The sequence below is a fragment of the Drosophila hydei genome, unplaced genomic scaffold (assembly GCF_003285905.1).
Source record: "Drosophila hydei strain 15085-1641.00,03,60 unplaced genomic scaffold, DhydRS2 tig00008119-arrow-pilon, whole genome shotgun sequence".
Taxonomy (NCBI): domain Eukaryota; kingdom Metazoa; phylum Arthropoda; class Insecta; order Diptera; family Drosophilidae; genus Drosophila; species Drosophila hydei.
This window is the reverse complement of record NW_022045830.1, coordinates 5353511-5369798: the sequence shown is the minus strand read 5'-3', so window position 1 is coordinate 5369798 and position 16288 is coordinate 5353511. Positions and strand designations below refer to the sequence as shown.

The following is a 16288-nucleotide window of genomic DNA, read 5'->3' as shown; positions in this document are numbered from 1 at the left end:
GATGTTCCATCAAATTCTTTGGAAATTAAATCATTTGCATAATTAATTCTCAGCTTGCATGGCATGTCTTATTTATATAACTTGTGCGGCCGCTTTATTGATTATTGAGTCCTTGAAATCGCATTAATTAATGCTAATGAATACATTAAATCGCCCCAGCCACACTCAGCCTCACTCCGTCGAAATGCGATCCCAGCGAGCGGCAGCAAAATATGCAATTTGGCCATAATTAATGCACATTCGCCATGCACTAATGCAGAATATTTAGTTACAATAAACAGGGTCAAATTTATGGCGTAAAAGGAATGTCTCGAAGCGAGTCAATATTAAATTGTGCGCTGCAAAAACTTAATATAATTTTAAAGTATGCGAGTCTAGAGTACATTACAGTTGTACCCCAATTCTTCACAATGGGCCATCGCATGCCCTGGGGCTGTGCATCTTTGAGTGCGTAAGAGCTTTCCACACAGCCGAGCACATTAATTTGGGCGAGGCCAAGCCCTGCGTTCCACGCACCCGACTCGGCCATAATAACACCCAATTAATCTTGCCTTTTCTCACATTTACAGCCAGCTCAACTCGACTCAACTCTTTCCTTGCTCCAGCTTATTGTTGATGGACCGCACTAAAACTGCAAAGAAAAAAATCACATTTTCATGTAGCAAAGAGAGCGCCTCATTGGCGTCTCATAAATTATCATTTAACACCCGCATAGCCAGAAGCTAATTCCCACTCTTCAGGCAGGCACCATAATGGGGCCTGCAGCCCAGACAAGCTGCTTGCCATAGACAATAATAAATAAGTTTTACATAAATCTGTTCTTAGAGCTAACACCAAGAGCCAGAGCAAAAGCAACAATAGCCGCATGCCACAAGTGGAGCCAAACTCAAGTGGAAAACAAAAAATATCTCACATTCGCTAGGCATGAGGACAACAACGGGACACATCGCACGCTCTGTGCGGGCAGTTGAAGCACCTGCAAGGTGTACAAATTCGAAAGGAGTTCGTAAATCAAATTACCTCACACACAGTGGAACCAAATCAGATATAAGAGTTTGAATAAGAGAAGCTGTATGTGGCATTCTATGGAGTATCATATTGATCTTATCTTACTCAAATTGAGAGTCTACAAAATGAGATTAGCTTTTGACTTCATTTCATAAACATTGTTTGCTCTATGCATAAATTGAACTGACTTAAAAAACTTCAAGTTCAAGCAATATTCTAATAGTTTTATTACTCAACTATCAAACATCTCTTTTTCTGTTTCAAAGGCACCAGCTGCTGTAGTAGTGAAATACTTTTAAAAGAAATCCAATCATTTTTAGAATACTATGAAAGCTGGTGGCAAAACAGAAAGTCTCTCTATGTTAGTTCAAATAAATGTTTCAGAAAATACCTTTTGAATTTGGGCACTTCTTGCGTGTATTTTAATCGCCGTGATGCAGCAAAAAGGTGTCAAGGTAGCCCAGTGGCCCAGGAGGAATACGAAAGTAGCTTTGCGCACACACACACACACACTCACTCACACACACACTCACACTCACATAGATACACACAAACAAATGCGCCGTGCTGTGCGCTCGACTTTATTGAATTATCACGCTCGGTTTGCACTTTGGTTTTCGCCAAATTCAAATGAGCGCAAATTGATTTGAAATTGTCCTTGCATGAATGCATAGCATGTGTGTAAGAGTGTGAGTGTATGAGTATTCATGAGTGTCCGAATGTCTGTCTGTGTTTATTCAATCAAATCGAAATGCATTTATGGCACTGCGTAAATCAATTTGGCTGTAAGCGCTGCCTAATGCATAAACCATGTTAGCAAACGTTTAAAATTTAGACCAACAGCAACAAAAACTAAATATTCTGAGTTCCAATAAAACGATGTGAGCGCCGGACTGATTTCTATATCGAAAATATAACAGCTAGTTTGTGAATCATCATAGTGGAGCCTGGCTGGCTATCGACAGTTAACTATTTCGGTCCAATTTGCGGTTCTATTACCAAAAACCATTGGCACATGTTCGGGTCCTGCCAGAAGCAAGTCGTAGCCATCAAAGACCCGTTGTGTGTGGGTGTGTGTGACCGCTCGTACCGCACGCATCAGTGGCGCACTCACGTAGCCAATGCCATTTTTGGCTGGCCGAAAATACGCCCCCATTTGCCAATTTGGGTAGCGTTATTTGAGGGACGAGGTGAGGAGTGGGATAGTTGGGTGTATGTCGCTTGGCGGCTACGTGCGGAGTACACGCTCAGTCCACTGGAATGCATACAGGCCGTCAAGCAGAAAAACTATCTATGCCGCAGACAGAGTCCTTTTGCCACAACCTATGCAACCTCCGCTGGAATGATGGGGATGAGGATGTGGATATGGATGTGGATGTGGCTGTGGCTTGTATTAGGTATACAGAGTCTACGTGCTACTAGCCGAGCAGCTGCGTCGGCACTTGGATTCAGCGGTGACAACGTGCCCCGCCTGTTGTGGTTATGGCCTGGCAACAGCAGCAACAATCCGACCATCACGTATACGCGGAGTTGGCACTCACATGGCTGCTAAATGAACTCAAGCATTTAAATTCAACATTAATTGGATTAAGTCTGCAGTCGGCTTTGCTCTGCCAAAAGGCAGTCAGGGTGCACGACACTTGACTTGGATACCAGCAAACCCACAAAATCACACACACACACACACATTCATATAGAATCTATTTATTTGGTTAACATTATTGCATATGTGCTTATTCAATTAGCAACTAAATAGGAGCGACGAGCTCTGTTTGATTTCTGCTTTTCCATATCTTCATTAAACTGTAATTAAACGCCAACTGCTCTTAATTAGCCAAAAATCTAATTAATAGTTGAAAACAACAATAATTTCGAAGGAACACTCCGCAGAAGCCCTTCAATACCTCTTCAGGTTCAAAATCCGAGTGGGCGAGTGCGAGAAGTGGAAAATTCTTGCCGCTCCAATCTAGGCAAATGGTATGCGTACAATGTGCCTGACTTTACTCCAAAATCAAATAATCAGAAATTTTCAATAGCTACAGCTTCGTAGGCGACGGAAGAGGCAGCCTAGCAAGAATGATATATGGCTGCACGACAAAGAAATACTCTGTGAGAGAAATACAAATTAAATTAGTTATTATTAATATTGAAAATAAAACAAAAATGAAAATGGAGTAAATAAATATTTCCAAACTTATTACTTTAATTATTTTTTAAAATAATTTCCAAGTTGACTTTATTAAAAAGAATTTTTATTGATATGATTGATTCCTCCAAGCCCTGCTCTAAGATAAATTTCTTATATATCAACAAGGAACAGTAAGAAATTAAATGAAATTTTAGGAGCAGTCTGATCAGCACTCCTTCTATCTCCTTCTATCAGCACTGCTTGGATAGTTGTCAATTCTATCAGCACTGCTTACAAAATTCTGTTCTTCTAGTAGCACTGCTTGCAGACTCGTCTCCTTCAGTCACACAATTTTGCACATTTTTAACACATATACAGGGTATATGAAACTAGGCCAACAACTTTTATGAGAATTGTGGCAAAAATTAGCTTGCCAAAATACCAGCAAGCAGCTCACGTATGTGTGCGTGTGTCTCTGTGTGTGTGTGTGCTCCCAAATAACAGCACGTAAACAACAGGGCGTATGATGAACCGCCCCCTGATCCCGCTCTGTACAACTGACAGAAACTTTACAACTTGTTGTTTTTTTCGATTTTCTTTTCCTTTTTTTCGTTTTTGTTGCTCTTTGGCACGCTCCTTTGCCGTGTTGATTCGATTAAAACGTCAACAGCAGCAGTAGTGGCAACAACGACAACAGCAAAAGCAGCAGCAGCAGCAAATGACAGCAGAAACAATTCACAGACGCCCCCAATTCGACTTTATTATCACAGCATATAAGGACGTGCGTGTATCTATGTGTGTGTGGGTGTGTGTGTGCTTTTGGCCTTGTCATATCCATCTCGATGCCTCGCAAAGTTGTCACACCACATTTTATTTGACTTGTATTTTGCCATCATTTGCTGCATGTTGTTGTTTTTGTGTTTTCAACGCACTGTTAGGCCCAAAACGAAGCACTACCGGCAGCACCACACTCCGTTTACCATGTGGCTGGGTTATGCATGTGTATGACAGCCTTTTTGACATTTTGCTGTAGCCGCAGGGCAAAGGTTGACGCAGGGCAGGACAATGTTCTCGTCCTGTCATGTCGTTTGATCTTTTATTGCGTTTGTTTTACGAGCCGCCGTAAATCCCCTTTAAATTGCAAATTCTTTATGCTCGAGTTTTCAGCTACCCTCGCAGCTCCTAATCCATTCGCACTTTGTGTCTGTGTCCCTGTGCGTGTGAGTGTGCTGTATTTGTATTTGTATTTGTTTTGCGCTTTCATCGAAAGTGAAAGCTTAATTTTGCCCATTACGGGCGCCCTTCATAGCTGCCACGCCCATATGATGCCCCAGCCCCGCTGGCTTTATGGGCATGCGTTCGCATTGAAGAATTTGTCACTCTGACGGATGCGTGATAAAAATTTATTGAATCGAAAACAATAAATATTTGATTTGATTCATTTCACAGTGTGGCACTCCATTGTACACGCTCTGCCTGTGTGTTTGTGTGTGTGCCACTTATCATTGATTTCAATTGATTTCGAGCCGTGTCCACTGAGGTAATTGAAAAATAAGAATTTTATGGGCTCAGACTGAGCCATAAGCCTCAAAAATAAATAATATAATAAAAACAAATTAATTAAAATGGGACAAGATAACTGTCTTCTTTAAGACAATAAATAAACACCCCTGCAGATACATTTATATTTAAGAATTTAATATAATTCAAGAGAAAATTGTATTTTCTGTACGTTATGTAGGTAGAACGGCAACATTTTAAGAATCAATCAAGAAACATTTTAAGAATCCCTGTGCATCATCGACAGAAACCACTTTGCTATACCGCTCGCAGTTGCATTGCGACTACTAGCATGGACGCAGTTAACAGTTGAACTAACTCTCAAACTTAAACTTAATCTCACGTCATCCACAGAGCATGCTCTATCTATCTCGATCAAACTCAGCAATTACAATGGAAAGTATCCGCATTTTCAGTTTCCTCTCTCGTTCACACCAATGGTGCTGCTCAGTCTTTGCTTTTGCTGACAGCCCACAAGTCTAACGGGACTTACCATAGGAATGAGATCCACACATTCCGTGTTCTCTCTCGCTCATGCTATTTACGCTGCTCGCTCTATGCTGTAGATGATTCACAGTTTCAGTTTTCTTTCCCGCTCTCTCTATACACGAATTATTCATTTAGCACATAATAAAATCCACATTTTAAAAACGATTCTCTCTGCTCGCTCTCTGCTGTAGATGTAGTGCCCAACGGGATCAAAAACAACAAATCATGTGTAAGCAGCAGACAAATTATTAATTTACCACTGTAATAAAATCCACATTCCCAATTTCTTCTCCCTTTCATTGTCTATCCAGCATGCTCGCTATTTGCTATAGCTATCGCTCGCAGTGCACAATCGGATCAGAAGTAACAAATCATGTGTAACCAGTGAACGAATTAATCATTTATCAGAATCCACAATGTCCACTCACCGGATAACAGTTGTGGTGCTCGTGTGGTGAAAAGAAAAGATATCAAACAAAAACTGTGCGCATTTGGTATTTAATATTAAAGAGTTTTCGGTTGAGGCTGCCGATGGTATTTTTGGATGGCTTCTTAAATTACGACTTGTCGTTAGCTTAATTTGCAGCTCATAAATGAGGCTCCGGCCAGCCGAGTAAAGGATGTGAAAACATCGCAATGAAGAGGCTAAATCCCTGACATTCCGACGCCCATTACAACTGCAAATGAACCCGTAAGCCCATTTAGGCAATGCCCGCAACACGAAAACTTCCGCGACAACTTTGTGGGCGAGCAAGCGTCCAGCCTTTCTGATTATTGCTCAACACTTGAAAACTTTGTTTTTTTGTTGCCCTTTTGCGGAAGGTGGGCAGCCGGGCAGCATGGGGATAGGGATTGGAATAGGGAGTTTAATTTGGTATGGCTTACTTGCTACTGACTTTTTAAGCACACGGCATAAGGGGCAAGGACATCGGGCATAGCAACAAAAACGGTTGGGCGCAACTTTGAATAACAGATAAAAATGTTACGTGCCCGGGCGCACGCTTCCTACCAAGTATTTCGCTTTCAGCTCGTGTTGTTGTCAAGTTGAATGAAGAAATATTTCTGTTATCGCAGTAAAAAGATGTTTCGTGCTCTGCGTGTTTACCTTTCCCATGGTTATTGTTGTTGTTGTTGTTGCTTTTGTTGTGCTCGTTGTTGGTTGCTTTTGACGGGCAACGTCAAAGAAGCAATAGCTGAAATTTAGGTTGAAAGCAACAACCTTGGCGAATTCTATGGCATCCGACTGCAAAAGCATTGTGCGCTTTAAAGCTAAATGAAATTTTCACTTTGTATAAGATGTGCCAGCAGAGGCAGCTGCTCAGAAGCGAGAAGCCACATACAGATAGTTGCATAGTGAGTCCTCTGTCCAGCTCGGCCACCAACGCCCACTCGAGCTCTAAACAAAAGCAGACTGAGTGCTTGGATTCGTCTGATTTCCATGCGCATTGCCTTTGTGGCGTTTGCCCTTTGTCTGCCGCACGTGTCTCTTCAACAAGCCTTTGTGGCAACATCATCAACAAATCGTCAATAACACTTGACACTCGTTTCGGTTTCGTCTCTCTGGCTGCCGCAGCGACCACTCTTCCTCCAGAAACACTATGAGCTTTCTCAGAAATTACTTTTCGGTTGCAGATAAGCGCCGGGCTCTCCGCTTGTCCGTTTGTCTGTTTGTCTGCTTCTCTCTCCGGCGGTTTCTCTGTCTGTGGTGCTGCTGTAAGCTCTTTTGTGGGTTTTGTTGGCTGTCAACTTGCCACACGCACTGAGCTCAACATCCAAGCATTGAGGCAACTGTCACTAACTGAGGCACAGACCACGGTTAACCGAAACCTGACCTAAACAGTCGAAACCGTAACCGTGACGAACCCAAAGTAGTGTCAACATCTTTGGCCTTGAGCAAATTCTGGGTCTTGGCCTATAAAATGGATGGGGCACTGTCTCAGAGCAACGTGCAACGAATCGAGAAACCAAGAAACACAAAGATATTAAATGTAATCAAAATCGGAAAACGTCAAGTTTTTTTTTCCTTTTTTTGACTTTAATTATTTGTTGCTTAAAGTTTTTTCTCTTTTGCTTCATCATTTTTATCTCTTGCCTCCTCGCCATTCGTTTGTTTGCTTTGTTGATTTCACTGTTGGTTATTTTTCCTGTCGTTGGCAGCATTTTCCATTTAACATTTTTCATTTGCCAAGAAGCAACAGTCTAACAATGTTTGAAATTCTGCAAGCGTTTTTCACGTATTTCTCACTTTTATTAGTGTGTGTGTGTATGCCAGTATGTGTGTGTGTATGGGTATGAAATGAATGAGTTGCTTGACTGGTTGCTTTTCTTTGTCGTATTTGTATTGGCGCCGTGGCTTGGGCACACATTATATCCTGGCAGTGGCGCATGTATGTTAATGTCTATTGCCCCTGTTTCGAATCGTGCTCCGACTGCTGCTGATCCTATCCGTGGCCCTGTCTGCGTTTCGATAGTGACACTCATATCCGTGAAATGCAAATGTATGCGTGCCTCTTGAACATTATGAATAATTCCGGCTAAGATTCCATTCCAGCCATTTGCCGTTTATTTCCATTCTCATTTCCATTGTCTGCTCTGCGCCTTCCACCTGTGCATAAGTAGTTGTTCTTTCTTGTTACATTGTTGTTGTTGTCGTTGTTGTTATTGTCGTTGTTGTGCTTCTTCTTAATTTCTGTTGCTGTTCCGCTCTTGTTGTGCACACTTTCATTGCCATTGTAGTTCATTCTCGTTACTTGACGTGAGCTCCCTGCATTTATTATGCAAAACGTGGAAGAACACAAACAGTACAAACAGTCCTGACAGCCACGCCCACAGTCTGCTTGTGATTGAGCCAGCTAAAGCAAGGTGGAGCGGAATAAATGCATTTTTTATTATTTCCGCAATATTTTGAATGCTAATGAACGGATGCTGATAAAAGCCATTTGTGCACTTGACTGATGACCAACTGGGCCAATTTGACCCAGTTGCTCGACTCAAGTGGAGCACTTCAAAGCATAAAATTAATGACCAGCCATTAACTGACACTCACAGCCCAGCACAGCACACTCACACACACACGCACAACAAATGACAAAAACTAAATCCAATAGCGTGACCAATGGTCTATCAACCACTTGGCAAGGCTGTCACACCACAGCAAACATTGATGGCATATGTATATGGTGTGCGTGTGTGTATTAAGATGATGATGTATGTGCCACAGGTAACACTGGCCAACATCGTTTGATGGATACTATTGTTCATAAAGGTATGAGTTAATGGATTTGAATACTTAATTAGGCGCTCTTATGTATTTAACGATATTTGTACACATCGAGGTAATTTGTTAATAAGAATAAGACTTTAAGACTGAGAAGACAACTATTTACTTGACAGCTCAATTATTTCCCAATTTTTATTATACTTTAAGCAAATAACAATATTACTAAATATATCATTATGCCGAATAATAAAGTATTTAAATTATGTGTAGTCGAAGCTCCATTGTTCTAAGAGTGAACTCCCTCTCAAGAGCTTCAGTACCATCCTATGACATAGGGAAACTGGTCAAATATTGCAAGCTTAAAATTTGAGAATCGCTAGCAAAGCTCGATAAATCCCTAGTCATCACTATTTTGTTGGCGAGTGTAGCAGTTGTCACTGGGCGTGTCTGGGACATGCACTAACCAGACATGAAAAATAATGGCAGGCGATGAATATTTGGACGATTCATTTATCAGCATCATTACAATCATCAGAAACAGTATTTCAACAGTCTCAGTCGAATGTTTGTGAATTAAATTCTATCAAAGGGCGCTTAATTATACTAAGTGACGCCAGAGCGACAATGACGACGCTGATGGCTACCTAGACTACAATTAATAATAATGCCATACGCCTCATTGTAGCTCGATTGAGGGCCTGCGTGTGTGTATCGAATGTCACATGGATAATTGAAAATTAATTATGTTGACATATTTGGGAAGTGATTGTTAAGATGGTGCCACGTTGATGATGCCGCACAGTATAATTTTGGAATCAGTCCAAAGGGCTTCCCATCCCCAAGCAGGCTGACGAACTGGCCTAGCCCAACAGCAAACTGCCTGGCTCTACGGCGCTGTAATAGACGCCTGTCAGGTGGTCATTTGTTTGGCCAGCGTCGTCGCTGAAGGGAATCAGACTGGCGGCTGTTCCACCTTTTGGGCGTTTTTATTAAGGCAGCGCACGAGAGAAAACATTTTGCTTTAATTAGTTGACGGTGCCGACGTCAAAGGCTTGTTTTGATCAATTCGATAGGCTGCGAGCGCCACAGAATTAATATTAACTTGGGCCTTACAGCTGAGCTACTTAATACAAAAGGCTGAACGATGCAAATGCTAAATTGCACAGCAACACAAGTCGGAAGGATGCTGGGCAAATGCTACAACCGCTGCGGCATGTGTGTGCCAGTGAGCAAACATAAAGGCGGAAATGTAGACGTAACTGCAAGAGTTTCCAGCAGCAGTTGCAGTTGCAGTTGCAGCAACAGCAGCAGCAACGACAACATCAACAAACATTAAGACAAATGGCAGCATTAAAAAAAGTTAAAACATTGCGTCAAGTGTAGACGACTATGCTATACTCTGTTCACAACGCAAGACTATAAAAACTATAAAAAAGTTAATAAGTAGCGATGAGTGCGACCTGGTTATGAGCTGACTCGAACAATTTTAATAACCTGCAAGATAATTTATGGCTCTTAAATGATGAGAGTTTATAGGACGTTGTAGACAAATCCGTTTTACTTCAAGCTTTAGGAGTCAGCGAAGCCAAAAACAAGCCAATATACTCTCAAAATTTCCATTTAAATAGAGTAGTAAAAGTGCCGCTGGAATATGGAATAGGCGAATGCTAAAGGCGAAATAATACAAAATTTGTAAAGAGCAGAAGTTACGTTTGCATAAACAATGGCAGTTGTGTGCCCATTCTGTGCGCATACTAAATGCATTTTAGCCTTTTAAGACAAGTCATTTTAAGAGGCGCGCAGCAAAAAAGAGCAAAAAAAATGGGAGTAAACGCAAATGTTACGTGGAAAATGCAAAGCGGAAAAAACTGTTGCCTACTTCCAGGATGACGTGACTTTAATTGCTGCAGATTTACGCTTGCTGCGGTCGCACACTTGAAAATTCTACAAAATGCTTAAATTCAACAAACAGCTAGACAAACAAGTAATCAAGCGTTGCAAACAAATGATAGCAGAATATAAATGAACATGATACAAAAATGAGAATGAAAAACAAGTCTTAATAACCCGTTTCAGTTTGGCCGTCTCTTAAAGCACCGCATTTTGGCACTAACGTGCAAATGTCACGCGAACGTTGTTTTTGGTGCGGTGCAATGTGCTGGCACTTAAACCACACAGACAGCCACCACACACACATCAACACCCACACACACGCACGCACACACATCTGTACACACCTATATTCGCAGCGATACCCACTCGATCCGGATACGGATCCATGGCGGTGACGCTATCAGGCGGAAGTGGCACATGTCACGCTCCATGCTGCCTGCTCATTCAATTGCGATGTGCCGGTGAAGGCGAAAGACTAAAAAGAATTCACATCCTTTGGGCAATAGCGCGGCAATTATGGTTGAATAGTTTTCAGTGCTGCATGTGCGGTTGTAATGTAAGTGCAATTAACATTTATGATTACACATCAGCAATAACAGCAAATGTTGAGGGCCCAGCGCTGTCTATAAATATTTAACAATTATTTACAGCTTCGACTTGCAGCACCACGCATTATTTTCTAGGTGTGTTCGCATCGTAATAATTATGTGGGCTAAACGGTTCCCCAATGACAGAGGCTTCATGTGTGCTCTACCAGAAGCAGCAGTCAGCCCACACACACACTTACACGCACACACACATTCATACATAGTATATGGAAGCATGAGCCTCACTTGTGTTTTTCTTTTAAAGTGTAATTCCATTTCAGGCTGTCGGCCTGACTATTATATAGGCGCTGGCTGTCATTCACCGAGTCGCTGACTATCTGACGTCATCAGCAGATAGCATGTAAAAGGGTTAAGTGCCAGCCGCTTCTTCTTTATGTTCAGTTTTCATTAGTAAATAAAAATCAATAAGCAACTAAGGCGAAAGGCGGTAAACAAAGCAGCCAGCTCGCAGGCCAAGTTGCTTGGCATAGCCAAGCCAAGCATTTATTATTATTTGATCCTATATAAATAGATGAAATATTCTAAATTTATCTATCTCCAAATAGATAAAAAAATGTGGGCGACGATTTAATACTCTGGCACATGAAGGGAAGGGCTTAAAGAATTATTTCTAAGCCACCTGAGAGGACATCAATTATTTAGTGTTCAGATTTCATTAAAGTTCAAGTGAAATAAATGAAACTTTAAGCCAACAATTTAGATGCAAGAAATGTGCTAAGCCACGCCACAGCTGAACTGCCTTTGGCTTGGGAATTGTTTCTGCATGCGCTGAGAGTATTATCCTCTGCTAATGTCCTGACTGTTGATATTGTTCTTATGTTTCATATTGGCTACCAAAAGCCTTGCGCCACAGGCACTCAATAAATGTATAAAGGAATTTCAATTGAATTTCAGCAGGCTGGCCCCAGTTGTTCAACTGTTGATTTTTCAAATTTAATTTGCTGCATGGCTACGCTGCGTATGCGCAATATCAAATGGCAAAAAGCCGTGTAAACATTTACATTTATCGCAGCGCATGGCAAATAATTGCATTTTGTTGCACAACAACATTAATTAATTATGTTTTCGCAACTTCGCTGTCAACCCAACTGTGTGCCACGCTGCGTATACGCGACGCGCTCAACTTGGGCAAGTTAATAAAACTGCACAAGGGCAATGCTAATAGAAAGCGCTAGTCAACTGATAGTGACCGACCGGCCACGCCCACAGACGAAGCACGCCTTCTATGTGGACTGCAAACATTGCGCATTTATTTTGCAGCTGCGTTTTTACTTTTCTCTTCGGTTTTTTCCTTTTTGCCCAACTGCCTTTGGGGTATTGCTTCAAGCCCGGAATTTCGACGCGCATAATGTGCCGCAATGCGGTTTTTCCCGAACGCCAGCAAAAGTCGCGCTGAAGACAACGCCAAGCCGCAGGACACACACTCACACACTCGAAGAGCAAGACTCAGATACATTTGGCTCAAGTGAAATTTCAACTTTGCGCGCTAGTCACCAACACATAGAAAAACTGTGTGTGTGTGTGTGTATGGCCCATGTTGAGCTGAATTTTGAGCATAAACGGCATAAAATATGTGTGCAATAAAACACACGATTGAAATGCTCAAGTCAGAAACTTTGCAAAATGCCTTTAAGCGCCATTGGCTTGTGCTTGTTTGTGGTTGTGTGTGAGTGTGTGCTGTGTGTGTTGTGTGGCCTCCATGGGCTTGATTTATGCCACATATTCGCATATGCTGCCTTACTTAGTGTGTGTATTTAAGCCGCTCAATGGCTGCCATCGCCATTGAATCAAGCCGCGCGCCTATGAAATTGCCTGCTTTTCAAGCTTAGCCCGGCTCTCAACGCTCGTCTCTCGGGCTTGTTTTCACATTTTATTTCACCGGTCTTTTGAAAGGCGTGTGTGCGGATTTCGGTTGAACGCAAAGCGTGTGAATTGAGCTAAAATTAGATGAGTTTGCTAAGATTTTTTCCCTTTCAACTTATTTGTTTTGGCTGTCCAATTTTTTGGTAAACAACATGACAGCCCTCAGCTGCCAGCATTGAGCTTGCCACAAATGTGGACCTTGGTTGCTCCACTTGTCTATGCATGGCTCAGCTAACATCACAAGCATTTCGCATCCAACAATTGACAGGCGCCAGCATCAGCAGCTCTCACATCGAACACATTTTGAGAGGTAATGCAGCCTCCCGGCAAATGGCTCCAATCCAATTTCAAACCCAATTACATACATATCATAAATGTATGAACGTTCATAATTTTGCATAAAATTTGCGTTTGTAATTTTTAAAAAGCTTCAAAATTCCTAAGCTAAATTTAAGCCTTAAAGAATTATTTGACCTATTTTTAAGAAAAACTTTGGAGTGGTTGTTGTGGGAAAAATGGCAACGGCTATAGTCTGCTATGTAATACTCATTCATGGTCGAATGGATAACAAGCTGCCAGCTAAGTCAACTAAAATATATGTTATAATATTAAATCCAGCTCTTAACTTGTGGAAGTTATGGTTCCTCTGGCCTTCATGCTAATGGAGTGTATATATACTCTACGAACTAACCAGTAATAAAACACAAGCTAATATACTCCCCTTGCTTTGTGGGCTCGAAGAAATGGAGCTTCAATAAATTAATTACTTAACTTAACTAGCTAACTAGCACTTAAGTTATGCAAACTATGTTTATATAGCTCCTCAAAAATAATTATATTTACAAGTCGAACAAATAAAACCTGAGCCAAATGCAATTAAATGCTGCTGTATTAAATGGAAATTGGTATTTAATTGATTTGTCTAAATGATATTATCATTTTAAGTTATTCGCATCAATTATCTGGATTGCCTCTCACATATGCATCAAGCTGTTCAAACTTATGGCAAACACTTTAATGTCTTAAGTAAGACGAGCTGTAATCAGCTCAACTGAAGCCAAATCTCAAACTGTTGGCAATCTGATAAATAATTGAAAACCCATTTCAATGGCAGTTTAATGCCTTCCGAATTCGGTCAGAGTATAACAAGTAAGATAGTTGCGAAAAGCTAAAGGGAAAATTCCATAAAAAAAACACATACGCAAAGAGACGCAGCAACTTACTTGAAATTAATCAGCAACATTTACCACGGCTGCACGGGTCGCTCTTTGCTTATAGATCGCTCGCTGTCTGTGTGTCTGTGTAAGCAGCTCTTAAGTGCACATACATCGTTAACAGCTTAATTGCTTGGCCATTGGCTGTGCGTTGACGTCATGACAGGTGGCAGAGCGTGCACGAGGCTAAGTCGCAGCTGGGAGGCTGCCTCTGTCTTCTTCTTTTTCTTTTCAATATGTTTGTTAGTGTATTCTTTTTTGTCTGGCTTGTCTTGGTTTTTTCTTTTATATGTTGCAGCTAATCCGTTTGCGTGTACGCGGCTAAACTTCTGCGGCTTCTACAACGCCTCGCCGTTCAGCATGTGGCTGGAGCATGCGTGTGCTCGCCTTTATGCACATAAATCCATGGGAGGCTTTTACTTAGCGTTTAAGCACTTGATCCGTTGCGCGACATAAAGATATTACATGACAAAGCGATTTTGCCGCTTAGTGCTCACAAAAACACATGTATAAACGCACGCACATATACATACACACACACACACACTCGTACACTCGCGAAATTTCACGTTTAATGGTTTTTACGACTAATTTCGATTCGCTTTGGAATTTAATTAACGTTTTATTTGCTTAATTTGTGTTTGGTTCAATTTACCGGAAATATATTTATAAAACGTTTTAGTTGATAGAAAAAACTGCTATAAATATTTGATATTTGATACTGTCTATTTTTAGCTTACACTAATTAGTTGTTGATCTATTTATAAATCAAAACTCAGACCAAAATTGATATGTATCGTTAGAAGTTAAATTGTTATTAAATTATATTATCATTTGTAATTTTGTTTTGCTTGATTTTCTTGAAGTTCGTTTTACATTACAGCCGCATCAAAATTTCTATATTGTTAGGCTGCAAAGAGAAGAAAGAAATGCGTATATCAATTATCGGCTAATGCATAAAATGTGAGTGGAAATTTCAAATACTTAAAACTTATTTAATTGTCATTCGTGAGGCGTTCCACTTGGAGCAACTTTTATCTGCGAGCGTCTGCAAAGTTTTTATCTGCCGCTCAGGTGAGCAACTAAAATTAAAGCCTTTGGCCCGCCTACCACCCGAGCCTCTCCACTGCGCGTTGTAATTATATCAGCTCTGAGATTTTTATTGCCACACACACACACACTCGCAAGCACTCTCAGAGGTACTCCACACATATATACACAGAGTGGGCATATAATTAGAGCATAATTACGGCTCGACTAATACTCGAGTATCAAGTAAGAGTAGCAGAAAAAGAATTAGCTGCCAGAAGGGAAGCTTCAGTCGGTCATCTATTAACTATAATCAACGCCAAGGCAAGCGGAAATAGACAGATTTCCGGCTATTAAACACTCAGCAGCGCGGCAAAAGCCGCCAGGACGGGAATCTCAGACGAATACACTTGAAGAAAAACACAGTTGGCTGAGTTTGAGAGACAACTAAGTGGTCTCTAAGTTGTCATATATCTATATAATTAATATTAATTATAATCTGAAAGGGGATCATTGCTCAAAGCGAATCAGTAAAATTCCACTGAAATTGCATAATTAATATGTTATATTTTTTACAGTGTAATTTTGCTTGGTGTACGGCAAATTGTGCGGTATAAATTGAAAAAAATGTTAATTAGCCGTAATTTGCCTGCAGCGCGTAGGCGCCGGGTAGCTCTTTTGTGTGTGCCTCTTTTGACATTGAGACACACACACGCTGGCAGGCAGGCAAACACACACACATACACGCACGCAGCAGGTGTTGCCAGCATGCTTAATTTAGTAATGAGACCATTCCCCCCAACTGCCACACTACCTGTGCCCCATCCAATTGGCTATCTTGCCAGTGGGCTCATATATTAGCATAAACAGTTCATTTATATCAAACTGAATTTAGACTGTTGGCTGCCAAATGGGGCGTGGCCTATCGAATGCGTACACAGAGAAAGAGGCAGAGGGGGTGGGAGACCGATGAACGACAACAAGGTTCGATTAGCCCAAAGTACACATTACACATGGCAAATGGCAAATGGCAAATGGCAAAGCGATGGCAGCTATCAAATGTTGCAATAGCGAAAGCAGAAAACAAACAATTCCATAAACGAAACTAAACTCTGGCTGAGTAGCGCATAAAACGCTATCAAATTTCTTGTTAGCAACAATTTACACATTTTGTACGGCCCCAGTCGCAAAATATGAAACAAGAATATATTTTTCGATTCAGTAGCCTCAAATTCCTGTACTCTATATTTTTGTTGTTATATTTTTCTTGTTGTTT

The 16288-nt window shown here is 41.1% G+C and overlaps 1 protein-coding gene across 1 annotated transcript in view; it reads right to left on the bottom strand.

Annotated features, from left to right (window-relative positions):
* Positions 1-14617, bottom strand: part of LOC111595977 — a 100751-nt gene extending 86134 nt beyond the window's left edge. Inside the window, exon 1 of the mRNA XM_030224837.1 lies at positions 13993-14617. The gene's annotated coding sequence lies outside the window, so the exon portion shown is untranslated. The remainder of the gene's footprint in view (positions 1-13992) is intronic.
* Positions 14618-16288: the final 1671 nt, after the last annotated feature.